General features: G+C 37.3%; 1 pseudogene; it reads left to right on the plus strand.

Annotated features, from left to right (window-relative positions):
* Positions 1 to 26524, plus strand: LOC148840872 (uncharacterized; annotated as a pseudogene).
* Positions 26525 to 27435: the final 911 nt, after the last annotated feature.

The raw sequence follows: 27435 nt of genomic DNA on the forward strand, positions 1-27435 counted from the left end.
ATGCCATCCTGTCCTCAGAAGCGCTCAACCTATTGTCTGCCACCACTAGGGGATTTCCAGTCACGAGCCAGGCCTGAACCTGTGATCATAGAGTTCAACCTGGGTGAGTATCTTTATCAGTTCAGCCACCTGGAGGACAAAGATGACACAGTAACATGCCTTACAAGTTCAAATGTATTTTCTGATTTCCCTTTACCAATGTAAAATACAATTTGTCTGTTGTTATTTCAAATTCAAACAGTTGTGGTATTAGGTACTGTATATCATATTGACTTGTTGTTCAAAACCCTACCCTTTTACCTGGTGGTCTTCCTTTCTCTTTTCCCCTGTGGTCTGATTTTGGAACTCAGACTGGCAGATGTCATAAAAAAACAACTAACTATTACATTCCAGAATCCACACTACAATTTACCGATTACCTATTTTTTATCTGCGTCTTTGGTCTACAATGTGTTCTTCTGGGACACCCTGGGGCACAAGTCTTCTGTTTCATCTGATACACAAAATGTTACAGACATACAGAACAGACCACTGGGACTCCTCAGTTTATGCTCATCTATTGGGGTCCTTGGAACAGGTACTGTATATACAGGATCTTCTGTAGATGTAGGGATTTCTTGCAATACTGTTAGAGATAATATGAAACTATTTCGTTAAAAAGTCTTTAATCCATCCCCTAAATGCTACGATGTGATATGGATTTTTGGACTTTTTTGTTAGAAAGGGAGAGCAGCCTCCACTGGACAGCAGGGACACAGGAGGAAGGAGAGTCACCAGTTGGGGAAGGTTCTGGGGATGGTGGGTATGAGAGAAAATGGGATTTTATATCACCCTGCAACAAACAGCTGGCAACCCACTGAAGCTAAGCAGGTGTGAGCCTGGTCAGTACCTGGATGGGAGAAACTAAGGTTGCTGCCTGAAGAGTTATTAGAGATGCCAGTAGGGGGCGCTCACCCTGCATCCTGTGTGGGTCCTAATGCCCCTGTATAGTGACAGGGACACTATAAAAAGGCGCTGTCCTTGGGATGAGACGTAAAACCAAAGTCTAGATTGAAAATCCCAGCTCTTTTTTGGAAAACAGTAGGGGTGTTACCCCGGCATCCTGGCCAGATTTCCCATTGACCTTCACTAAACATGGTCTCCTAATAATCCTCATCTATGAATTGGCTTCATCTATCTGTCCTCCTCCCCACTGATAGCTGATGTGTGGTGATCGTACTGACGCACTATAGCTGCCTTTGTATCATCCAGGTGTTGCGCATTGGTGGTGGTGGAAGGGAGTCTCTATTACCTGTAAACGCTTTAAGTGTCCAGTGTAAGGAATTATTATTATTAGTTTGTTACTTTATAGTACTGTGATGGCTACTGAGCCGAGGGGATATACAATACTATATAAGGGTATAGTTCTGTTGTTCTGTACAGGTTCACTCTCTGTATGTGTATCAGCATGGTGCAAGAGGATATGGTTCCTGTGACATACTGTTAGCTTGGGAGAGCAATTTGAGGAGTTAAATGTTTGTAAATTGGTCCTCTCAGTTATGATCTCTCTTGAAATAAAGTTATAATGCGCCATTGTTAATCAGATCTCTGTCCCAAACACAGTTTGTCTGTTTTTTTTATAAAAAGTAACATTTTTTTTATATTGTACATCTGTTCTGATGTGTTGTGGGCTTTCAATTTTTGAAAATATAATTCCTCATTTTTCTGACTTGATGACAACAAGAAATCTCTCCACCAAATATTGTATCATAGGTTTTGAGTGCAGATTTCTAAACCAATATTCAGATGACATTCAGACAAATAAAAAATGCCTCCTGTATATGTAATAAATGTCCTTTAAGAGGTTTGGAGACCCCTCAGGTGCTCCTCATGGGTAACACACAGTACTTTTGTAATCTTACTGTCTATATAATCTCATACAAGGAGTCATTTTTGAATAGATGTAGGTGTGTGTGGGCTGTTGTCAAGGAAACCAAACAGGAATTGGGGATAAATTAGTGCATTGTAAAAATCAATCATATTATTCAGGAACTTACAGTATACAATTATGACATTTCCATTTTTCTTTTATGTTTATTATTTGTTTACTTCCTTTTATTTCATGGTTTGAATGTACAGGTATGCATTATGCATTGCTATTAATTACTACAAATATTAACTGTTACTTCAAAGTGTCATGACTTCCAGCTTTAAAGTAACAAAATTGAAAAACTGTGCATGGTCTGAATACTTTTGCTAAGGCACTGTATATTAAATATGTAACAATGCCTTGCGTTTCAGATGAATGAGCAGCATAGTCTAATGATAACTTAGCTGAAAGGAGCTGCAGAAAGTACTGTGTATTTATGCTCTGTGTATTCATGCACAAGATATATACACAATTTTGAAAATACTTCTTCATGGCCTCCTTTGTAATTATCTCAGTAACATGGCAGGGGCAGTTCACTGTTCTGTCTGAATGAGTCTGAAAATAAGTGCTTAATACAAAGCATATCTTTCTTCCATTAAAATTCAGAACTTTCTTTCTCAGGCTGAAGCTTCACAACACCTTTAGAAGAAGAGTTCTCTCCCATCTGGAAATTTTATTATGTTGGGCTGGCTTGCAAATCAGCTTTTTAATACAGAATTCACTTCGACTGGATGTTCTACCACATCAGCTTTTACTCTTGATGACACTTCCAAAACCTCATTTTAAACTCTTGATTGTGCCATTCTTTTTTCTGCAAACTATTATTTTTGTTTTGTTCCTTGCACTGATTTATGGAAGGTCGTTGCCGCCAAGGGGTAAAAAAAAACGCGGTATGGTATCTCGCAATTGCGACTTTATATCTCAGAATCCCGACTTTATATCTCGCAATTGCGACTTTATATCTCAGAATTGCGACTTAAAAACTCTGAATTCCGACTTAGAAACTCAGAATTGCATAACACGTTTTTTTTACTCCCTGGCGGAAACGGGCTTCCATACTGATTCAGTATGATATTAGTTTGATTTACTTACATGACCATTTGGAGTAGTCTAGGTGTTTTCTGAAACCCTAAAGGCTTTAACCTTTATGACTTCTCCATTATATGGAGACTCACAGGGAAAACATTTTTGTCAACATTATATTCTGAAAGTTGTACTGTACACTTCATTTACAGTACATTAATGATAGTTCTACCCCCACCCCAGCACCACAGCACTAAAACCAAACTAGTGTCTCTTCCACAAAAGAGATGCTTTTGCATAGCGTACTGTGAAGGTGATCAAGTTGTTGTTCTTATTTTAAAAAAAGTGATGCTCAGGGGATTAAGGGAGGATTTTTGCTGCCTTTTTGTTGTTTTAATTTTCTTTTTTTGGTTATTAAAATAATAAAATCATTAGTAAAGATTAGTTACAAAGAAAGAATTGACACTGTGCTTTCATATGTTAAAGGTGAGAGGATTTCCAAATTGAATTTGCAGCTCCTACTCTGAAGTGTGCTTAGTATGATACAAATTAGTGTAATACAAATTGCACATGAATCTAAAACAGCAATACAAATACAATATGTTTTTAATTGAAAATCAAGAAAATTGAATTCAGAGTTTTGTATTTCTGCTTTTATAAAAAAAATGTCATTTTTTACATTTGTCCTACTGCATTCTAATCAGCAATACTGTTTTGTTCATATGAGATTTGTATCTCAATCATTCTCAGCTGTTTTTTGTACAATTCATAATGTAAGATAAGAGTTACAGAGCTGAGAAAATATTTTGTGCACCCTCAGGGTTCATCTGTATTATCCTATTCTCTCTCTCATCCTAGCGTTAATCCCGCATCAGCAGGGTCCCCTTGTCGGCACGCCCGTCTCCATTTGGTGGTTTGAACCAAATCTTTGAGCTGATTTTGCCATTAAATGCGACCAAGAATACTCCAACCAGAGCGTCGCTCCACCTGCCGTCGGAGGGGGGGCTTGGAGGAGAACAAAGTAATGTAGCCAATTTATAGAGGGGGATTATTATGAGGCATGGGAAATTTGGCCAGGACGCTGGGGTTACACTCCGACTCTTTTCAAGAAACATCCTGGGATTTTTAATGACCACAGAGAGTCAGGACCTCGGTTTTACATCTCATCCGAAAGACGGCTCTTGTTTACAGTATAGTGTCCCCGTCACTATACTGGGGCATTAGGACCCACATGGACCACAGGGTGAGCACCCCCTGCTGGCCCCCCCAACACCTCTTCCAGCAGCAACCTTACTTTTTCCAAGGAGGTCTCCCATCCAGGTACTGACCAGGCTCACACCTGCTTAACTTCAGTGGGTTGCCAATCGTAAGTTGCAGGGTGATATGGCTGCTCTGTATTATACTATTACTTATACCTAAAATGTAAAATTTTCATGAAAGTCTAAATAAAAGATGGAAGTCCATTAGTATTGAACGGATGCACAGATCAGATGCCTTTTCTAGGGATATTTTTCCCCAACCATCTCCACTCCACTATGTCATTGTCAGGCAGTATGTTGGTCAGTGTACATGCTCGAGTGTACTTTAAAATAATGTTCAGGTGAGAGTCCTTCTTTAAAGGTCACCAGGATGTGAGATTGGCCTGGACAAGTCCGAGAGTCAGTTAAAGTGAGGAGATTCTAGTCCCGGGGAGTTACCCTAGGATGTAGGGCTCACTGCACAAAGCAGCTCAGGGAGGTTTAGTGTTGAAGGACAAATAAAGGAGACAGAATACCCCACATATTTGAATCTCACTTCCAGCATCTCAGACACCTGAAAGGAGTTTCAACCACTCTTTAAAAAATGTATGAAGTGCTTTGTACTCCAAAAACAGACCTGGTATGTTGGGGAGAGATTGGGGAATCCATTTAATAATAATAATAATTGCTTACACTTACTGTATATAGCACTTTTCTGGACACTCTACTCAAAGCGCTTTACAGGTAATGGGGACTCCCCTCCACCACCACCAATGTGCAGCATCCACCTGAGTGTATCCATCCATTTGCACTCAAACACACACTCTCAGTAAAGAACTGTCTCAGGACAACACGGATATTTGTTTTTCAGTTTTATTTGTTAAAACCTGTTTCAGAGACAAAATTCCAATATTGTAGAAAGAAGGGAGTAAAGAACTCTTTCTATAAATTTCTATGTAGATACAATGTATACTGTATACAGAATTCTTCGCCTCTGGGGTTCTGTTTGATTCGAATCTGTGAAAAAAATGAAAGGATCGTGGAGGTAACCACAAGGTAACATTCTCAAACATTTTCTAAATGTACATTTTTGTAAAAAAAATGTTCAATGTTTCTTTTATACAATATCACAACCTGAGTCAAATACAGTACATACTTGCAGCTTATGGGGGGACTGGGATTTTGAGTAGCACATAAAGCCAATTTTGCGTATAGTCAAGTTTTACCCTAAAACCCTTATAAAAAAAACCTCTTCTAACCTCTTACAGTAATTTAAAATATTAAATATAAGCATAAAACAGTAGATAAAAGCAAATAAAAAGAGCTTCACAAATTTGTCTTTCACTCTTTTTAGTGCACAAATCTGGATTCATTTTGGCCATATTTCTGAGCGACATTGGTCACTGATATGCCACCTCTGAGATCGTCTAATATTTCAATTTTTTTATTCAATGTACAGTAGGCACCGAATGTTGTTTCTTCTTTTCACCACCTGATTCACTACTTGAAGCCATAGTTTAGGGTTCACGTTAGAGCTTTCTCACAATAAGAAAAGAAAAACACGAATGCTGAACACCGGGATGCTACTCTACGAGAAAACACAGAAGTGCTGATGCTGGGTCCCTGCGTCACTGAGTTGGAGGAATGGGGGGAGAAGATTCACTTCATGTCAGATGACTGTACTGTATATGCTTGATTAATTGTTCAGACAATAAAGCATTTTTTAAAATATATATTTTTTTTATTTTCTGGTGCTGAATGCACATAGTTGAAGTTGAGAACGCATAAGTTGCAAGTTTGTATTTTGCTTCCACAGTGTCACGCACAACAGAGCAGGTGTAATCATGAGGTACAGGATCATCATTAATATTTTTAATCAGTTTACTTATTTCCCGCTCAATGTTTGGCATAATATTATATAATAAATAATATATTGTATATCTATATTCAGGTGACGTAAAAGACTGTTCCCAAAAGTATGGCCAGAGAGCCGAGGCCTGACATTAATTTTTGAATAGTTGTTACGCAAACCTATTTGTTTTGTTGTTGTTTTTTTTATTTTAAGACAATGCAAAGCATTTCTTGTGTATCTTCTGTTGTGTAGCATCAGATTATTAGATGTTTAAAACCCAAAATGAAATCGATTAATCGATCACTGAGGACATCGAAAGATGGCTGGCAACAAGAACTTCATTAATATTTTTGTCTTTATAAAGAAAAGGTATGCCAGGTGTTTACACAAAAGATTGAGAGCTATGTCTTTAAATGTTTTTTGCACCCCACTCCTGGTTTTGCTTCATTTAGGCCTACACTACACAAATACTGTACACTCACCATTCACACAGGTCCCTGCAGTGCGCACACTCTCATGACTAAGGTTAAAGATTAAAAAAAAAAATTATTCTGTATAATTAAAAGGACATGCAAAGTTGGAGGCCTACTTTATTATTAGATTGTTAGATATGAAACACCGGAAGAAGGTAGTGTGTATAAAATCACTGACTTTGGTGCCAGACATCTCAGGCAGTGAAATGTAAATGCTTTGAGATGTCTGGCACCAAAGTCAGAGCACATGGTAGATCTGTGCTTCTTACAGTCTTTAAAAAGTAAAAACACGTGAAAGCTGTGTTTACAAAGCGCTTTATGTTAAAGATTAAAGAAACGGTTTAGATGCAGTGGTTTTTAAAGGGTTGAAATCAAATAGTTTTATATATGACTTTAAAGGGAAATAAAATTTAAAAATATAATTTAAACAAAGTTGATTCCTTCAAGGCCTTATTATAGATGTAGGAATATTATTTCAGTGTAATACTATGGCACTGTTAAGGGTTTGAAATAGGAGTTATTATTTTATTTTCCTTTGGGTTGTAATTTAGATTTCAGCAACCGTTATATTACAAAAATATTTGCCATTTAAAAAAAGGAGCTTTTCTAAGTCACACAAAAGACAATGACCACAGGTATTTTTTTAAAGATAAGCTCCATTGTGGGAATGCAGTCTAGTAAGATGAATTACCTTCCTTTTCTAGGAATAGAGTGTTTATGTTTAAAAAAAGTATGAACCCCTCTTTAAGACGACTATACTTTCACAGTATAATTAAGATAGAAATTAATCTTTTGCATAACTTTCGAAACAATAGTTCTAGGCATATAACAAATCCATTAAGTCAAATATACAAGGACACCTTCTGTAGTCAACTATCTTTTTTCTAATAATGCTTGAAAGCTTGTTGCTAAATTAAATTGAATAATGTAATAATAATTGAATTAACACATCAAAAATATTTGAAAATCTCCTGGTAAATTGGATGTCCATGGTTATTTAACACCTTAATCATACAGATGTGTTGTGCTATCTGGCTCTGTTATTTTACATGCCAAACAGAGCAGCAGGTTTATTAAATCTAGATGATCCTCCCCACTCCCAACAGCGAGGCATATTATTTCACTTAGAAGGGTTATTAAAGATTTCTAATAATCTTTGTGTTGCATTAACAAGGCAGTTTGGGCTTCACTGTAAATGCAGAGGAATGTGGCTAAGATGCCCCTCTGATAAGATGCATCATAAAGCTGATCCCATGCTGTACAATACAATGAAATATAGTGCAGATGGGCTCCAGTGAGTCTGTAGTCTGTTTCTCCTGAAGAGCACGGCTCTAAGGTCACTGTCCATCACCCAAAGGAAGATTCATCAATGAGGGACCCACAGGGTGGGTACCAAGACATTACCTGATAACACACTCAATCAATCACCAGTTGTGATGTCACACCTTAAAACCTACAGTAGCACCCAATTCATTTTTTTTTTTGTTAACTAACTCACTGGCTCCTCTTCTTCTCCAACTAAATTGCCAATCTGACTTATGCATATTAACTTGTATCAGAGCATATGAATATGAAGCAATCGTATGAAACAGATAAAACCAAAAGGGTAGACGATAACACATTATTATTAACCTTTTGAATCACAGCATTTTGCTTCACAGATATATTATTTTACATTTGTTACTTTGTAATGAATGTTTTGGTATTGTATATTGTATACTGTATTTAGAATCCATGTGTGAGACTATGAATTACTAAGTTTGATTGTCAAAGTATTTTGACAACATCTCTATACACATTAGAACAAAATAAACCCTTTGATGAACTCTGGAAACTATTGCATATGCACTAAATTGGCCTACCATTGCCATTCAATGTCTGGGACCAATGTTCTGTGGTATTTCTTTTCCATTTCATCCGGATTTATGCACTGACTAGGTGTGCTGCTCAGAGATCTTAGGGGTATTGTTAAAAGTGGGGGGTTATGAAAATGCAAAATTCAGTAACTAACCAAGAGGTTTAGTCAAAAAGTAAAATAATTGATCATAACTTGTAAGTAATTTATACTTGAATATACCTGAGTGGTTTATATAATTAGGGGCACATGAATTATTTGTTCTCTGGCACAAATTTGGTGCAAAGAGTAATAATCTAGGCACACTTGATTAAACAAATGTTTATTAACAATGACAATACAAACACTACACTACACAAAACACAAACATACAACACAGAAGTGCCTGTATTTACAAGTTCACAGACAAGGCGTTCCAGAGGCCTAATGTCCTATTCACCCAGAAAACCCCAGACTGCTACTAAGTATTCAATTCTTAAATAATGCCAACAGGGGCCAAAATAAGAGATAAGCTGCCTTTAAAATAAAATTAAAAATGCAATACAAGTTTTAGTTGAATCTCTCTCTCTCTGCAAATCCTGATGCCATAAAATAAATAGGAGCCTATCTCCCTATTCAAAAATGCACCCCCAAGCAGAAAAGGTCATCTTTAAACAATCTCTTACTCAAGAAACAGAAGTTCCCTAAAACCACAGAATAGCAAGCTCTCTCTAGCAAGGTTCAAATACTTAGCTCTATTCAGATTTTCTTTGGATGATTATGAAGTAGGGGATTTTGTCTGCTTCTTCCAATTCATTGTCATGTGGAAACCAAATTAGGCACGGACACTGACTTGGCCAATCCAAAAATCCATCATTTCATCTTCTTGTACAACCATTCTGTTGTAGATCTTCTTGTATATTTAGGTCAGTGTCCCTTTGGGCTCACCAACAGCTGATAAACAGGCCTGACAGTCTTCTTCAGAACTTGTAGGTACAATTTGCTGAATTCATGATTCCATCAATGGTGGCAAGTTGTCTGGATTCTGAGACAACAAAGCAGATGCATGGGTTCTACTGTCTGCTTCCACCTTCTACTGATATGTAGTTAGACTAATTGTTTCTAAACAATGTGTTTGTGTATCAGTTCTGTGATGGACTGGCATCCTTTCAAGGTTGTAATTCTGCTTTGTGCCCAATGCTTCCCAGATAGGCTTTGGGTTGCAAAGTAGGACAGTTACCAGTAGGAAACAGCTTCCTGATAACGCTGATAAGGATGTTCAAATGTCCAGTAACCTATTGATGTGACTTTTTTACACTGAAAATTACTCACTTGTCACAGTTCATGGAGGAGGCAATTAATATTGTCTTTGACCCTATGATTTTAAGCTACTGCAACTGCAATTTTCAACGAAAAAGATTGAAAAATCAGGTTTGCCCCTGATTTTGTATTTCAGCAGGAGCTCTGTATCAGATATTACACCTACAGTAAAACATGCTTGTTTGGGTTTTTTCTTTTATTTTCACTAGATATCTAAGTAAAAATGATAAATAAAACACCACTGTCATATACTATAAAATACTATAATAGGGAGGTATTAACATTGACAAAGAAACCTATTGTATATATTGTTTTCAAATAAAAAATTGAGTAGTGTCTTTATATTGATAAGAATCCATAAAACAAATGCAAAGTACTTTACTGGCATTTAAAAACTCAGATTATTGACAGGAAAAGTTATTCTTTATCTTTTCTGGTACAAAGCACTTATTAGAATTATTAGCATAAAAGTAGCAGTGTGTGGGTAGCGTCTGTTGCTGAGAGCAAAGAGCTACACTTATAATGTCATTTGTAACTAAGTTAATTGTTATACTTAATGATACTCAATGCAAGTTTCTTTTCTTAAGTTTTACAGTAATTCACTTTGCTGCACATTTTTGTGTTTTAACTTCCTTTTACGTACAGAATGTACAGTATCATTTAACAAATTCCATCAAACAACATTTTGGATCCACCCTGAATATCAAATGGAAGCCATTATGTTTCAGCAGCCCAACTACACAAAAGATCAGATTGTGAGTTGAGAAATAGCTTAATCAATTGAATAAAAGTGGAAGTTCAGATCAGACAGACTGTGAAAAAATATACTTGGATTATATTATGTATGAGCAGTGGTACAGGGTTCTATAAAGACCAAACAGTCATGACCTCAATTTAATGTCCAGGGCCATCATTAGCCAACCTAAGACCCAGGCCCACCGGACTGAACATGGAGCCCCACATGAAGCTCCACACCCCTTTGAAAAATACAATGCTACAATAACAATAACTCTGAAGGCCATTCCTAGAGAAAGTACTCCATCTCATCTCTAGTTTAAAAGTTTCAGTGCTGGAGTAAACTCTATTGTTAAGCAGCATCATTAAAATGAAATAGCAAGTTACATCCTGGATGACAAGAGAGGTGTCTCACACAAGAAAGTGATTGTTGCACCAAGGCCTTGAAAATGTTCAATTTAACTCTCTGCATTCATTCCTAATATGACAAATGCAAAGAATGCTCACTGTTCTACAGTAAGCTGCAGTGAAGAATGTTGTTTAGGGTTGCTTTCCGACCATTGTGGTTTCTCAACTTCAGTTCATCCTTTTGTATCCACCCTGCAGGTTCCTCATTGCTTGATCATCCTTTGGATGAAAGAGAGTGACCTCTGACCCATTGCCTTGACTATCACTGAGAAGAACCACGTGCATATACTGTATACCACTACAGAGTTTCAGAATGAACACAGACTTGGGATATTCTGCTTATTAGAGGGGTCTCTTTTAGTGGCATTTTTCCTATGCTTTAGTAGTTCAGGTGGGTAGCTGCGTCAGCATGCGCAGGCTGCAATGAAACAAGTAAAGGTTTATTTCATGCTGAAAAGAGAAGAAAAGAAACACCCGAAGAAGGCTCCACAGCTGAAACGTTGTGTTTCTTTTCTTTTCAGCATGGAATAAACCTTTACTTGTTCCTTTGATTCCTACGGTTTTACGCAGTGGCCCATCACAGAAGGGCACACTTTATCACAGAAGGATTATAAGAAATCTTCCATCTTAAATCATTCTTAAGTCTAAAGTGTAATAATAATCTTTGTTGTTATAATACAAAGAAAACATTAAATAAAGTTTAGGAAAAAACACTATGTATCCTTTGCTAAATGAATAGCTATTCATATAGAAATGTCTCATGGATTGTGAATATATTTTCAAAGTTAAATTTCCCTCTCGGAGTCAGTGCACAGGTGTTAGTTTTGTCTACTTTTTTTTTTGCTTTTGTGAGCTTTAGCAAACACTGGCTAACTGTCTGTAATGAAACATTTTTCAGGTTTAACAGAAGTATAAAAAATAGGGAGCCCTAAAATGTAGGCAACTGTCCTATTTGCTCTGCCATAATAGCATCCCTTGTCATATCTCATTTAAAGGGTGCCACCTCCTACAGTTACCATATTGGGGAAACTGTTAGAGAATCCTGATTCAGAGGGAGCAGTGCCAGTCCCAGTTCTTGTGCCAAAGTTGAGAAGAGCAATAACACCAAGTTCAGTTAATGCTTCAGCTTAGACTCAGACCTTAGAACTGCACCTCTTTTTGTCAGTTAATATTTGTTCTTGGGTATGTCTAACATTGATGCCTCGTAGGTTAATTCTTGAGTCCATAACTGTGTGTAGTAATGCTTCAAATTTAAAGTTTCAACCTGGACATTTGTGTAGGACAACAAAGCAGAGCAGAACCCATACAAAGTTATTGCTCTTCTCGACTTTGGCACAAGTTGATTACATCAGAACCACAACAACTGGGACTTTAGCTTAGACTCCGACCCTAGAACTGCAGCAGCCCTGGTTTCCATGGAAGGTTTCCATGACCAGGTATTGACTTGCTTAGCTTCTTATTAAATTAGGCTAGAAGATAGAAATAAGAGTTTGTGTCGGACCGGTAAGAGTTTTCAAAAACAATCCCTTTCTAAATAGTATCAGACAAATTAGTCCTATTTTAGTATTGGCATGCAAGGCAGAGTAAGCAAAAACATTTGACTATGAGCATGAAATGGAACCCCCAATGGAAAACTATAAATGTCCTGTCTAATGTAGACTCTAAGTCTAATCTCATGATAAAACAGACTCTCAGAGGATGTAGGTAAATCTAAATGTACAGTCAGTTACTAAATCAATGAAGGAGAGTAGAGCCCTATACAGTATTATTTCTTTAATTAAGAGCTGATGCAAATATTGCTAGAGAGAGAGAATTACATTTCGAATCGTAGATTCGTAGAATTTAGATAATGAGAAGATTATGCCTGGTAGTGGCGGGAGAAGACAAAGATTAAGAAGAATGAAAACAATAGGAAAAGGTGATGTAAAGAAGCAGTAGCACAAGGAGTAGCACATAATGGTGCTCTCTACACAAATGTCCAGGTTGAAATTTTAAATTTGAAGCATTACTACACATGGTTATGGACTCAAGAATAAACCAACAAGGCATCAATGTTAGACATACCCAAGAAAAAACATTAAAACACAAAAAGAGGTGCAGTTCTAGGGTCGGAGTCTAAGCTGAAGTCCCAGTTGTTGTGGTTCTGATGTAATCAACTTGAGCCAAGTTCGAGAAGAGCAATGACTTTGCATGGGTTCTGCTCTGGTTCGTTGTTTGAACAAGAGATAAAAGTTGCAAAACAGATCATTTTTGTTTAACAGAACCTCATTTGTTTAAGGACACCCTATTTTGGTTCTGCACTGAATGCAACAGGGGAGACATCAATTCCAGGCAGGAGCAGTGAATTTAGGAGAAACAATCTCCTTCTATAACAAGGATATAATGTGAAGCAAACCCTGATCATGAGGGCCACTGCAAAGACCTGGGAGGGATGGTGACGCATGAGATTGATCAATTGAGGCTCTTAGAAGTCTTTATCGATCCTTTATTAAAGGAAGGTTTATTAATGGAAGGTTCATGAAGAAGCAGAGTCCCATGAAGTACTGTAGGAGTTGATGCTGACGATTCAAACTCAAGGAGGCAAAAAAAAACTCTAGAAATTTCTTTCCAAGGTGCATTAAGTGCTGTATTGATGCAGTTCAGTGTATGAAAAACAAAACGAGAAACATTGGAATAGCTAAGAAAAACATTCTTTTTTATATATAGTGGCATCAGGTTAGTAGGTTATTCACTCTCCTGAGCTTTCATTAAGAACTCAGATTCTTAAAGATATTGGAAAGATGCCCAGTTGCAAGAAATGAAAACCTGGAAACACTATGCATAAAATGTGTACACCTATCCTGCCAATGAAGATGAAACTCCACACCGACTCATCTTCCAAAGAGCATATGCTGGATTTTTTTTCATCAAGGAGCTGACATTGCAGAATGTAAAAATATTAGCTAATCAAAAAAAAATCTAACTGTTCCCCAGGCTTCAAGGTTTATAAATCATTTCAGAACTGATTCACAAGATTAGTTCTCCTTTGCATAGTTTTCCAAATATTTCTTTATTAATATACTTTCAGTCTGATTTTGTTATGAAAAACATCTTTCTCATGCTGCAAGAGAAACCCCCATATCAACAGAGTACATGAAAATGAACAAGAACAACAGCCATGCATATGGATCACTCATTTCCTCTCCCACGTTTTCTCATCTTATTATTACAATTTGTATTTTGATGGAGCCTGTCTTTCCATGAGATAATAACATGTAGAATCTAAATGCTGATGAGTGTTACCAGTACCAGCATGGCTAAAGTAGTACCACTTATTATGCTGCTGCATGCAAACTGAAATATCGTCTCTATCTTATTTGCAGTGAAATAGGTGATGGCATTGTACAAGTAGCTGATGAAGGAACAGATGAGAGAAGGCCAAGCAGAGGCCATGGAACATTCAAAAGTATAAGGTTGTGACATTTTAGGTGGTTAAAAGATGCATTAGTTGTATTAGTTTTAGATGTACTGTACTGTATAGACTTTTACATTCTGTGAGCTACAGTTCCTGAAAAACTAGAAAAATTACCGTAGGCTGATGAAAGTAATGACACTTAGCATGGAAGTGCCCAAATACTGTTATTTTAGACATATTTCAATTTCTGACAATTTCCAATCAACTTTTACATCTATTTCCAGACCTTCACATCTTCTCATAAAAGCAGCATTTAGGATAAGTCTTTTGTTTTTCCAATACTTGATCTTAAAATTTTCCACACTAAAATGTGGCATTTTATTTAAGGCATGTCATTTTATTTTGATGTTTGCCTTGCAAGTACTTTTTTATCAAAACAAACATATCCCTGATAAAGTATACTATATAACAGGAGCAAGTATGAAGAGTTCTAACACCATTTACACTGCACTTCATTCTTTTATAAGGCTCAGTTTAGGCAATTTAATTTTCTGCTGTTGACAAACCAAGACTGAAATGCTCAATACATACAGTATTTTATTGGTTAAGAAAGGTTGGTTGTTCCAGGCATTATAAAAAACAATTTCTCTGTTTCTCAATTTCTTCTATCTTTCAATGTGATAAACCGCAGGTCTTCTGTGTTTGTATTCTTTTCTAGGAAAGTCTACAATAATTCTTTAGCAGTTCTTATTTTCCAAATGAGTCATTATACAAGAAGTGAACGGGCTTATATTAAACTACAGTTCGAGGTTATTGCTTTTTCTGCATTTATTTTAACATTACAGGAGATTAGCAGAGACATGCACCAGCCCTTTCAGGGTCCTAATATTCTATTTATATAGTGTATTAAAGCAAAACAAGCAAAGAAAAATAAGATCATTCACATTTCTAAGAGCCAAAACTACACATTATTTAAATATTTTAAATAAAAACAGCACAAAAAAATGTTTTTGGAGCATCAATATATATTCATGTCACTTAGCTTTTGCTCTCAAACACTGGAGGCAGAAATGTCTAAACAGACTTTGAATTTCTCTTACTGTATATACAGTATATACACTCTATTTAAAGTATATTTAGCAAAAAGCAGAACTCAAAGTCTATTTACACCAGGCTCTGTCCTGGAGGCTAGTATCTGCAGGTGTATTTACATTACAACTCAGTTCTTCATTACCAAAATAAGCTTGATATTTGTTTAAATGGATCAAATTAACCACTGCTACCATTGGCATTGAAGTGGCATAGAAAAACTATAGACACACTGGTCATCCAAGACTGAAGCACCCCAGCCACAACTCATACTTTAGAGACTGTATGCTTTTAAAAGTCATCACAACCAATAAAAACACATCTTTCTATGATTTTTGTTTCAGTACGAAAACTGCCACGCACCAAGGTCCTTAATCCAAAGGATTAGATGAGGAAAGAAACAGAATGAAAAGCACAAATAAAAAATATAGAATTCTCAGTTAATTCTGAGGTCGGTTACACCTGACAAATGAAGCTGCAAATAGAACAGGCTATAAATGTATCCTGACTCTTCAGCTTTACTTGCTGAGAAAGATCAATGGAGCAAAAAATACATAACAAATCAAAGAAGGCAAGAGAGCAATTTGATGGCAGTCTTGCAGTATGTGGAAAGATAATTATAATGCAAATATTTCACTCATGAAGTAAAAATGTGTTTTTTTTAAATGCATGACATCTCAAAGTTTCGAAAAACTTTGCAGTCATCATTATATACAGTACAGTATAAGGCTATTAATAAAGTTATCATTATAATTTGTCTTTCATTTTTGTTGTGCATGAACACTTATGTCGTTCTTCAATTAAATGGGCTATTGTTTGGCTTTTACATTTATATATATTTATGAAAAGTAGTTAAAATAAACAATTTTAAAAAACTATGTGACATACATTATTTATAAAAAAGCACAATATTGATGTACTGCACTTCCCACGTACTGTGCCATGAGTAATTCTGGTGAATGTACTATTATTATTATGAATCATGTTTGTTGTAAATTAATTACACTTAATGTCAATGCCGTAGGCAGGTCTGCAAAATATAAAGTTCAGGAACAAAATGAGGTGGGGATTCTAATCTATAGATTGACGTAATTGACAGTATAAATAGCAAAATTATATTCTTCACTGTCTTGAATGATATTAAACCACCACAGAAAGAACATCAGTAAATGTGACTTTTTCTCATAGAAACTCATTACAATTATTGGGACTAGACTGCACTTTTACATTAATACATTTTCGGTAGCACTTCAGAATAAAGGCACCTATTAATAACTTCTACTAGAACAATTTAGCAATCGAAATTGAAAATTGAGGGAACAATTGAATTTAGCCTTGTTCCCTCAATTTTTTTCTCACATCTAATATCTACATAAAACTGTATGTAAAAAGTGAACCATAAACTTTGTCAATACAACAGTTCTAATTTCTAGTCATAAACAGTCATTTTTTTTCTGATCCCAAAAAATAGGATTTGTGGAGGCTTGTGAAAGTTTTACTTTGTAGTAAACTAATATAATAAAGTCCCAAAAAACACAGGAATATTAAGTTCATTATTGCACTCAGAGAGACAAAAAGACGTGTGATCAGCAGGTTTCAGTTGACTCTTGTGTTCCTTGGTGCCCTAGATAAAGTCTTCCTGTGCACAAAATGTACACAGATAAAGTGCAAAAAGTCTGCATTCTGACGAACAGCACATCCATAGAATACAAAGAAACTAAAGAAGGCATCAGATTCTGGACCATTTCTTTCCTTATGTCTATGCAATATATTGCAATGAATACTTCAGCATTGATCTCAAAGCTTTTAATACAATTTTCGCTTGCCATCTACTGTATTCCAAACAATGGAATAAAGGTTAATAGTTAACATACTGTATGAAATTGAAGGTCATGATATTATAAAAGGTAAAAAAACAAAATCAGTAAATTACTACCAGGGAATGAAAGTGTCAGGCAATCATAATGGTTTTAATAGGTTAATTTATTGAAAAAAAAATCAAAATATATGATAAAAATTTGAAGCTGAATATAAAACTATGTGACAAAAATGTTTTAGGTTTGATTATGTTTTGTTAAATGTGTAAGATTATATTAACCACTTTAAACAAAATGATTCATTATCAGTCATTTGCTAGTTGTTGCCTCTGCTCCTGTGCCCAATCAGCCTATTCATCACACGGTTGCAATTATGTTACATCACTGTGCCATTCAGAGCAAAAACACTCTAATCATGTGAAGAGGTTTCATTAACGGAGCAGATGATCATGCCTCAAGACATCCAAATCTTGAAAACTGGAAAACACTTGTATTGATCAACAATTTTAGTCCTTAAATTTGTTTCTGAATATAATACAAAAGCCATTCTATTTAAAAAGTTAGATTAAGAAAGCTTGTTTTCATACAGTATGTTGATAAAAAAGTAAAAATTTAACAAATTAATTTTCTTAGTCTGAAAGTATTATCCAAAAGGGGGTAGAAAAACGTGCTATTGCTGACGAAGATTTATTCAATTCAATTAAACTTTATTTGTCATTATACGTACACAGGTGCTTAGTAAAGTGAAAAGTGTTTCTCATTAATCTCTCAGGTGCAGTATGTAAATAGAACAGAAGAGAAGACAAAAATAAATATTACAACTAGTACAGTTTTAAGTACAATTTCGACTTACATTCAGTTGTCGTGTATGTAGTGGTGTTGGAGTACAGTCATTGTGGGTACAGGAAGAAGTGAGGAGAGATCATAGTATGATGGGAGGGAGTGGGGGCGTCACCAGCTTGACGGCTCTGGGAAGAAGCTATTTTGGAGACTATTTGTGTGTGACTAGAACGTCCGGAACCTTTTGCCAGATGGTAGGGGGACAAACAAGTTATGACTGGGGTGAATGGGGTCAGACATAATGAGACATAGGTTGTTGGTTCGGCACCAATCTGCAAGTTGTTTTATCTCCTCCATGTAGGCAATCTCATTGTTTTATTGTTTCAAAGTTAAATTTCTTGGAAAAGTTCCAAGTCTTCTGATATGAGTCAGATCATTAAAAATAATACATTTAATATTTTGCTATACATAGTCTGAGCATGTATTAGCAACAGTAGGTAGGTTTACATTAAGGCAATAAATAATACTGTGCTGAATCGGCTCCAGAGCTGGATTAGTAGAGGATGGTCACACAGACTAAGCAGGCAAAAATGAAAATCTAAGTACGAAACACGACTCAGCCATATGTGAATATTATTAGGAGCTTAGGTTTTTACGAGTGCTATACATTTGTTAGCACAAATGTATTAGATCCTTTAACTGAAAAACTCTTTAAATGCATTTTTTGGGGTTTTGAGGTACTAATCATTTATTTAAGGAAACATGAACATGAAACATTTCTTTTTGACTTTTGCTGATTTCCTGCATTAGAATGTCATCCAGTGACAGATATGCACAGAATCTAGGGCTAGAAAAAGTGTGTGGTTAGGGTTAGGGCTGGAAGATCCATAACCTTTTTACTTCAGTCAGGATAATGTGTGAATTGTTCATGGCTTAGTGAGTGTGATATATGATTCAAACATAGATTAAAAAGCAGGAGAGAGGTCAGCAGCTTCACATGGCAGAGATTGTCCCTTTGATTACAGAGGTGTGCTATTCAAATACTGTATGTTGTGGAGAACAATATATATGTACAGTAGTGAAAAAAAACATGGTAGACCATGCAAAAAGTGTATAGTGCAGACGTGCATTGAGTCTGAGGCTTTGCAGTTAGCTGTTAAGGATGTGTATTTCAGCAGGACATAAGCTGTTCTTAAGCCTTAAGTGTCACGATCGCTACTCCTCCTCTTAAGGGCGCTCCAGCCCTTCCTCGCTTAGCCCCATTACCTGCACCTGCTTCTTATTTCTGTTCTCCCTTAAAAGCCAGACGCTGACATCATTCAGTGTTCCTCATTGAATTCCGCTTCGTGAGAGCCCGGGGTCCTGGTGCGTCTGGCTCCGTTATGCTTTTAACCTTCTGTTCCTGATTCCCCTCCCTTTGCCGGTCCCGACTCGGTTCATGGTTTTAATCCCCTGGATGGATCTCCTGGCCTTGGACTTTGCTTCTGTCTTGGATTACCCGTTTGGATTTTCTCTTGGATCGTTCGCCCCGGACTCACTCCCCCTGGACACCTGCACCCCTTGGACACCATACCCTCTCCTACATGACTTTTTCCCTAGTGTTTCTTCACAATTCCGGATCGTGTCATCTGCATAGGACCCGGAAAGAACTGTTCGTGACATTAAGGTCCATACTTTAATAGTGCGTTACAGCTTGCCAGGGTAGGGAGGAGAACAGTTTGTGGCCAGGATGGTTGAGATCCTGACTGATGGATTGGGCTTTATTGAGACAGTGGATGGTGTGAATCACACCGCTTGATGGTAAATCACATCCGTTAATCCTCTGTGCCGTTGCCACAACCCTTTGTAATGCATCTCTTTGCCATGCATGGTAGCATTGCTGTACCACACAGAATGCCACTAGTAACAATTATACAGGTTTCAAGATGGCGCCGTTCGATGGTGACGTCTTGCATGTAGCCCTCTCTTATATAGGGTGCAGTGGGGGATAGGGAGTGCAAGATTGGCGGTAATGGCACAGTCCAAGATCTGTGGGGATTGAAATTACTACATAGACTACATAGACTCCCCGATTCCTAGTCCCCGAGGAACACATCTGTCATCTCTTGACATGACTTACAAGATCTGGTTGCACTTGGACTGGAACCCTGGTGGGTAGGCATTGTTTAAAGCAGAATTTCCTGCCTCCATTGTCTACAGGCTCTCTTTCCTTAGTGGTCAGTCTTCTTCTCCAGGGGTGAGGCTTGAGGCAGTGCACTGCAGTCCTTGGCTGGCCCCTTGGCTTGGCTGTGTTGCAATGCTGTCCCCTGTCGAGAACTCTGGCCAAGCAGAAGCCTTCACTAGTGGGGGTGCTGCAGGCGGCCTGCTAGTCTGGCTCTAGGAGGGCTCTGGACACTACCTGTGACAAGAATAGACGGTGAGGCACAGATCAGTTAGCTCTTCCTAAATGTCAGTAACTAATTACATCCTGATCTCGAAAGTCTCCCCATGTAACACCCCACAGTTGGCAGCACTCACTCAGTTTCCGTGCTTCATGGCTTATTCTGCTAGGTCTCTCTACATGCCCTGGCATTTCCTGTCTACTGCTCACCATGTGGTGCAAACAGAAAGAGAGGTAGGGGTGATCTACTAGAGAGGAAGGTGTCGAGGTATTGGCACAGTGCAAGATCCAGGCGTGAGGAGAACATTACAAACTCTAATCAGTGAAAATGCAAATGTAAAGACTTGTTGAATCTGCATGAGATATATATTTGTAAGAAAGGGCAGTCTTCACTTCTGTTTTTACTAAATTTTGAATATTAAATAAACATAATAAGTATTCAAAATAAGGGACAGTGTAAATAGGAAGCTGGGTATTAGCAAAGTTAAACATAATTTTTAACATAACATAACTAAACCATAACATTTCTTTAATGCAATAAAACAATTATTTGCTCCAGCTACGATGTTCAAGGTAAAGTTTCCACAGGTCCTTCCTCCCGGCAGCTGTCAAGGTGTATAACACTGCCCTAGGCTAGGACTGTTAGCCCTTCATCTGCTCATCTATGGACAGCATGTTGCACTAATGTACGTTTTGGACACTGCATTACTGTTTATACTGTGGTACTTTCAATCTTTATATACTGTACCTACAGTATGCACATTTTGCACATATTTTATTGTTTTACAGTAACTAATAGCATATTTTGCACACACCTAACTCTTTTTATTTTTATTTTGTATTGCTGTACTTATTTTAATTTTTAGTCTATTCTGATGTCTGTTTTTGCTTGTCTTGGGCTGGGCTGTTGTAACACCTCATTTTCCCTTCGGCATCAATAAAGTCTTATCTATCTAAATGGTGTGCACTTTGCACAGAACAGACTCAGGCATATACATTTGTTTACCTGAGAAAAATCACAAAGTTGACAAATTAGAGAAAGCCATTTGGCACTTCTGTCTCATTTGCTAGCTAGCAGATAATTATTCTGAAAATCAGCATCCAGCTATTTCTTAAAAGAATCAATGGAATCTGATTCAATAACATGGTCGTGCAGCTTGTTCCAGGCTCCATTATGTACTGTAAAAAAGTGCCTCCTGTTCACATTTGGAAAAGTTTTTCCCCTTAGATTCCATTTGTGTTTTCTGGTTCTGTTTCACATATTTAAACCCTTGGAGAATTTTTTATCTTTGAATCAGATAAAGTCCTCAAAGTATGACATTCCCTTAAGTCTGCTTTCCTTTCGAGTGATTCCAGACCGGCAGTATTTCTTATAGTGTAGGTACCAGAATTACACATAGAGCAATTAGTAAGGCATTGTTCTCTTTTTAAATTACATCCCTTAAATTTAAATTTCACACTTTTATTAATATACTGTAACTGTTCTGTTTTTTTAATGGCCTTTTTAATTGCTTTTCCAATTTTTATAATATGCTTTATACTGTGATTTACTGCAACCTGAAGACATATAATGAAGACATATAACGTTCTTATGTTAGCTACTGTCACACAATGGCCTGAGGAAGGCCAAAGTAGGTCCATTTTATAACAGAATGGCTCCACCGCAAAAACACTCAATTAAAAGAAGTGCAGTTTATTTACAGTGCTCCCAGTCCCCCACACCAGAAAAACAAAAACCCAAAAAGAAACAAAACTAATTCTTCAAATGAAGATAAAACCTCCTTATCGCTTTCTCTCTGTTTTCAGTCACACTACCTGACATACCAACCACCAGCAACCTTTTAGGCTGAGGAGACAGCTTAAATAGCTTGTAAGCCCCTCCCCCTCTGGAACAAACCATTTCTCCAATTCAATGCATGGTTTTTCCCATCTCCTTAAATAAGCCTTGAGAAGTGGGGTTAGGTTTGGCCTTCTGAGGCCAATATAGGCTGACCCACCTTGGAAGTACTGACACCAAACAAACTGTGAGTCTCATCCATTTTGAGAGCGCTCTCCATTCACACCACAGTACTCACTCATACCCGTGTTTAAGTATGTGTTTTATGTATGTGAATGTATATGAAATTAAGTAATAGCAGTTACAAGTCAAGCCCTGAGTGTGCACCCTCAGGAATTAATCTAACAACTGCTCAATGGAAGGTGTATGAATAGAGTATTTCCCATGCTATCTGTACCTCGTGACAGGCTCCTCTGTCGCAGCTACTAACTACAACACAATCTAAATAGGCTGTTTTACTATGTTAAATCTTATCATGGAGGAAAGTGTTTGAAGATGTTCTTATTGTTAAATAAGTATTGCATAATCATTATAACTGATAACTAGCAGCACAGATCAGTGGCGCTGTGGTAGCTACTGTAATATGGTGAGGTGTGATAATTTAATTGGAACCAATGTACATCATAAAACCTTACATTTGATCTCATTAACCTTTAACAGTTAGTTGTTTTAGCTGATTGGGCGGCAGTTTTTGGGAAGTATCAAGGCCATTTAAAAGGAAACAGCTGCACTGTTGACTCTAAAAAGTAAAAAAAAAACTAAGGTTTCCTTGTGTTCTAAATTTTTTGTTTGAATTATTGGCAATCTTAGAAATCTAACAGATAACAGTGATAACAGAGGTGTTATCACTATTTGTAGCTGTGGGCCACAAAAGCAGAGGAGTGTGAGATTCTAGAAGATGCAGGAATGGGATTAGGTCACAGTAGGCAACATATAGTAAGAAGATTTTAATAGGTACCAATTACTGGATACAGAGCTGGCTGCTGATTGCACAAATGAAAATGGAACAGTGGATAAGCACCAGTGCCCACTCTATTGGGGAATTAATTTATAACAGGCATTAAACAATGTTGTACAGTATGTAATAGAGACATGTACTGTATAGTTTCATGACAGCCTGGTTTTGAGGAATCAGTGACATTAGCTAAATTAGACCTGAGGCTGTACAACATTTAAAAAGTTAAATCCAAGGTAAAACCTCAGTTTTGTCTGCTGAAATACAACCAGCACTACATGCTACTGTAGGTCAGGCAGATATTTAAGAAGATGTAAACAGTGCAATGGGCTTCATCTATCCACATGCACAACGGCCTCTTGTCATCTGAAATGTTTTGCACCGCTTGCACCATATAGGTATGCTGTATATGCAGGACATCTGAGAATTATTTCAACAAGGGACATGTGTGACAGGTCTATCAAAGATATCAGAATTCTTAGATTGCAGCAACAGCAGTATTAACCACATTTAAGTGTGATCTTGTCACAATATGAGACCTGAATAAACAGGTTGCTCCTGTTTGTGGACCAGTGGACACTCTTCCTTCTGGATCAGAACTCCCAATCTAATGCCAAAATATGGTGGCCAGGTTCATTGTGCTTTAGCAGGTGCTTTCTTTTAGTTGAAACATTGTCAGTGTTAACAAAAAGTAGGAGTGATGTTCTAGTGTCCTGAGTAATTTCCACTCTGGGCTTGATTAACTTAATTAAACCAAACAAATCTACCAATTTTCTAACAATTTCATTTGTTTCAGGGTTGCGGGGAAGCCAGAGTCTATCCTGGAATGCAATGGATACAAGGTGGGATACACCCTGCAGAGGATGCCTGTCCTTTGTAGGATACACGCGGACACAGACATGTACACACTCATCCCAGGGCAAGTTTTCCCAGAAGCCAATTAACCTATCCGTATGTCATCGGACTGATGCAGAAAACTGGAGCACCCAGAGGAAACCCATGCAAACATGGGAAGAACATACAAAGTCTGATAGCACCCCAGGTCCAGAATTGAACTCAGGGCTCCAGCAGTGAAAGGCAGAAATGCTAACCATTGTGTGGTTAATATATACCATACTGTACAGTATATAACTGCTTATACTGTATATACCTGTATATTATATAAAAGTAATTGCATTTGTAATGCAGCTGCTCTTACCTGCCTGAGTGAAGAGTTCTAAGGAAGTGGTCTGAATACAAGTGTGACCAAAGACAAACGAGCAGGCTGAAGAAAACAGGCAGGCAGAGGAGTGAAGAAAGGGGAACCACAGTCCAAAGCCAAAGTAGAAAACAAAGCGAGTTTCCAAACCATTAAGACACAGGGCAACAGCACAAGAAGAAAATCCACAAGTGTAGTTGAAGCAAGCTAAGTTCATAACACAGGAAAGAGTCCTAAACAATGTCAAGACCAGATGGGTCAAAGCAGAAGAGACCAGAGGCAAAGCATAGGGGTGATTCAGAGACATACTGTAGTCAAGAGCACTAGTGAAGAATGGAGCCAGGATGAAAGAACTGAACACAGAGACTAGAGAAAAAACTCTGAGCAGAGAGGTACTGCGGAAGCTGGTCTTAAATATCCTGCTGGTTAAAAGTAACTGTTGTGGATTACCTCTAAATATTTATACGTAGAGCATGATACAGCACACATGATAATGTGGGTTAACGTGGGTTAAACTTTTCTGTATTTATGGCATCGTATCCTTAAGATAAGCATACTACACTAGGATGTAGTTAGGAAGTGCTTGAGAAATCACAAATACATATCAGTAAGTGATGAATTAATTGTGCACAGGTGGAATATATCCCCTTCCAGCCTTCCAGGTTGTCACGGCAACCAGCTGATTGTCAGGTTGAGTAGAAGCTCATCCAGTTTCAGGGGTGTTTTGGGTGCATAAATCAGTGCTACTGCAGGATCTAGTACGGCAGTTTTAACCAAAACAGAGAACATTAGGTACAAACTTAATTTTATATATTGTGTGGAACTTACATTGTACAGTATTAGCACTGCTGTACTTTCTTTTATTGCATGTATTGCTTTGTAATTTTATTGTTTCTGTTTTCACCAGCTGGTATACTGTACATTGCAATTACCATTGAAAGTAAATAAAAATAATATTGAAAATCCTGAGAAACACTGCACAAATCAATTCTGGGAACTTCAGGATCAGCAACTAATCAAGGACCTAAGGAAATTACATTTTAGATAAATCTACACAAAAAACAGTAGACAGTGCTTTACACATAGGGTTCTGAAACTGACTTTATAGCATCCTAAAAATAGATTAATTGAAATTGTAAACCATTTAGCTGCTGGTAATAAAATAAGCAAGAAGGGCCTAATGACTTCTTTTCATTGGTAACATTTATTTTATTCTTCTATTCTTATTTTTATTAGTATTAATAATATAAGTTGTTTGTTTTCTAACGTAACTTGTAATTAATATACAGTATACAGTGCCTTCAGAAAGTATTCAGACACCTCCACTTTTTCCACACTTCGTTGTGTTGTAGACTTATTTCAAAATTGATTGAATTGATTCTTTTTTACAATCAATCGACACACAATACCCCGTAATGACAACGTGAAAACAAATTTTTAGATTTTTTTGCAAATTTATTAAAAATAAAAAACTGAAATCTCCCATTTACAAAAGTATTCAGACCCTTTATTATGACACTCCAAATTGAGCTCAGATGCATCCTATTTCTTTTGATCATCTTTGAGATGTCTCTAGAACTTGATTGTAATCCACCTGTGGCAAATTCACTTGATTGGACATGATTTAGAATGGCACACCCCTGTCTTTATAAGTCTTTACAGTTCACAGTGCATGGCAGAGTAAAAACCAAGCCATGGGAACTCTCCATAGACCTCCGAGATAGGATTGTGTCAATCTGGAAAAGGGTATAAAAAAAATTGGCAACGCATTAAAGGTTCCCAGGAGCACAGTGGCCTCCATCATTGTCAAATGGAAGAAGTTTGGAACCACCAAGACTCTTCCTAGAGCTGGCCATCCGGCCAGATTGGGTATTTAGGCAAGAACGGCCTTGGTCAGGGAGGTGACCAAGAACCCATTGGCCACACTAACAGTGTCAGAGTTCCAGTGTAAAGATAGGAGAACCTGCCGGAAGGACAACCATCTCTGCAGCACTCCATCAGTCAGGTCTCTATGGTAGAGTGACTAGATGGCAGCCACTCCTGAGTAAAAGGCATATGACAACACATATGGAGTTTGCCAAATGGCACCTAAAGGACTCTGAGAGCATGAGGAAAAAGATTCTCTGGTCTGATGAGACAAATATTGAACTCCATGTCTGACAAAAACCAGGTAACGCTCATCACCTGGCTAATACCATCCCTACGGTGAAGCATGCTAATGGCAGCATCATGATGTAGGGATACTTCTCAGTGGCAGGGACTGGGAAACTGGTCTGGATTGAGGGAAAGAAGAATGGAACCAAATACAGAGAGGTCCTTGAAAAAAAAACTGCTCTAGAGCACACACAACCTTGGACTAGGGTCCTTGAGTGGCCCAGCCAAAGCCCGAACTTGAACCCCATACAAAATCTGTAGAGAAACCTGAAGATTACAGTTAATAAATGCTCCCCATGCAATCTGACAGAGTTTGAGAGAATCTGTAGAGAAGATTGGGATAAACTGCCCACATCCAGGTGTGCATAGCTAGTAGAGGCATATCCAAGAAGATATGCAGCTGTAATTGCTGCTAAAGGTGGTCCTACAAACAACTGAATAAAGGGTCTGAATACTTACAGTATGTTAATGGGGGATTTCAGTTTTTAATTTTTAATAAATTTGCAAGAATTCCTAAAAACGTGTTTTCACGATGTCATTACGGGGTATTGTGTGTCAATTGATGGTAAAAAAGAATCAATTAATCCATTTTGAAATAAGTCTACAACACAACAAAGTTTTGAAGAAGTGGAGGGGTCTGAATACTTTCTGAAGGCACTGTATATATAGAAATTTATATACAAATGGTAGTGAAGCGGTTAACTTTGCTGCCTAGCAATGCTGTTGTCATAAATTCAATTCCGGGCAAGTGTTTGTGTGTGTTTACTTTAGGTGGTTAGGTTTCCTCCCACAGTCCAAAGACATTGCCTGCTGTGATAGGCTCCAGCTCCACTGCAATCCTGTACTGGTCAAAGCTGTTTAGAAAATGGATAGGTAAATATTTATATATTTGATAAATATATAGAATATTGAATATTATATGTCTAAATATGGTTCATTCAATTTGTTGATGGCCTGTTTTTGAATGTGTTCTCTCTTTGCACTAATATATTATTTGAGATGTGAGAAGTGGATCACACAGTTTTTATTAAATATCTTG

This window comes from Atractosteus spatula, chromosome 1, assembly GCF_055471065.1.
Source record: "Atractosteus spatula isolate fAtrSpa1 chromosome 1, fAtrSpa1.hap1, whole genome shotgun sequence".
Taxonomy (NCBI): domain Eukaryota; kingdom Metazoa; phylum Chordata; class Actinopteri; order Semionotiformes; family Lepisosteidae; genus Atractosteus; species Atractosteus spatula.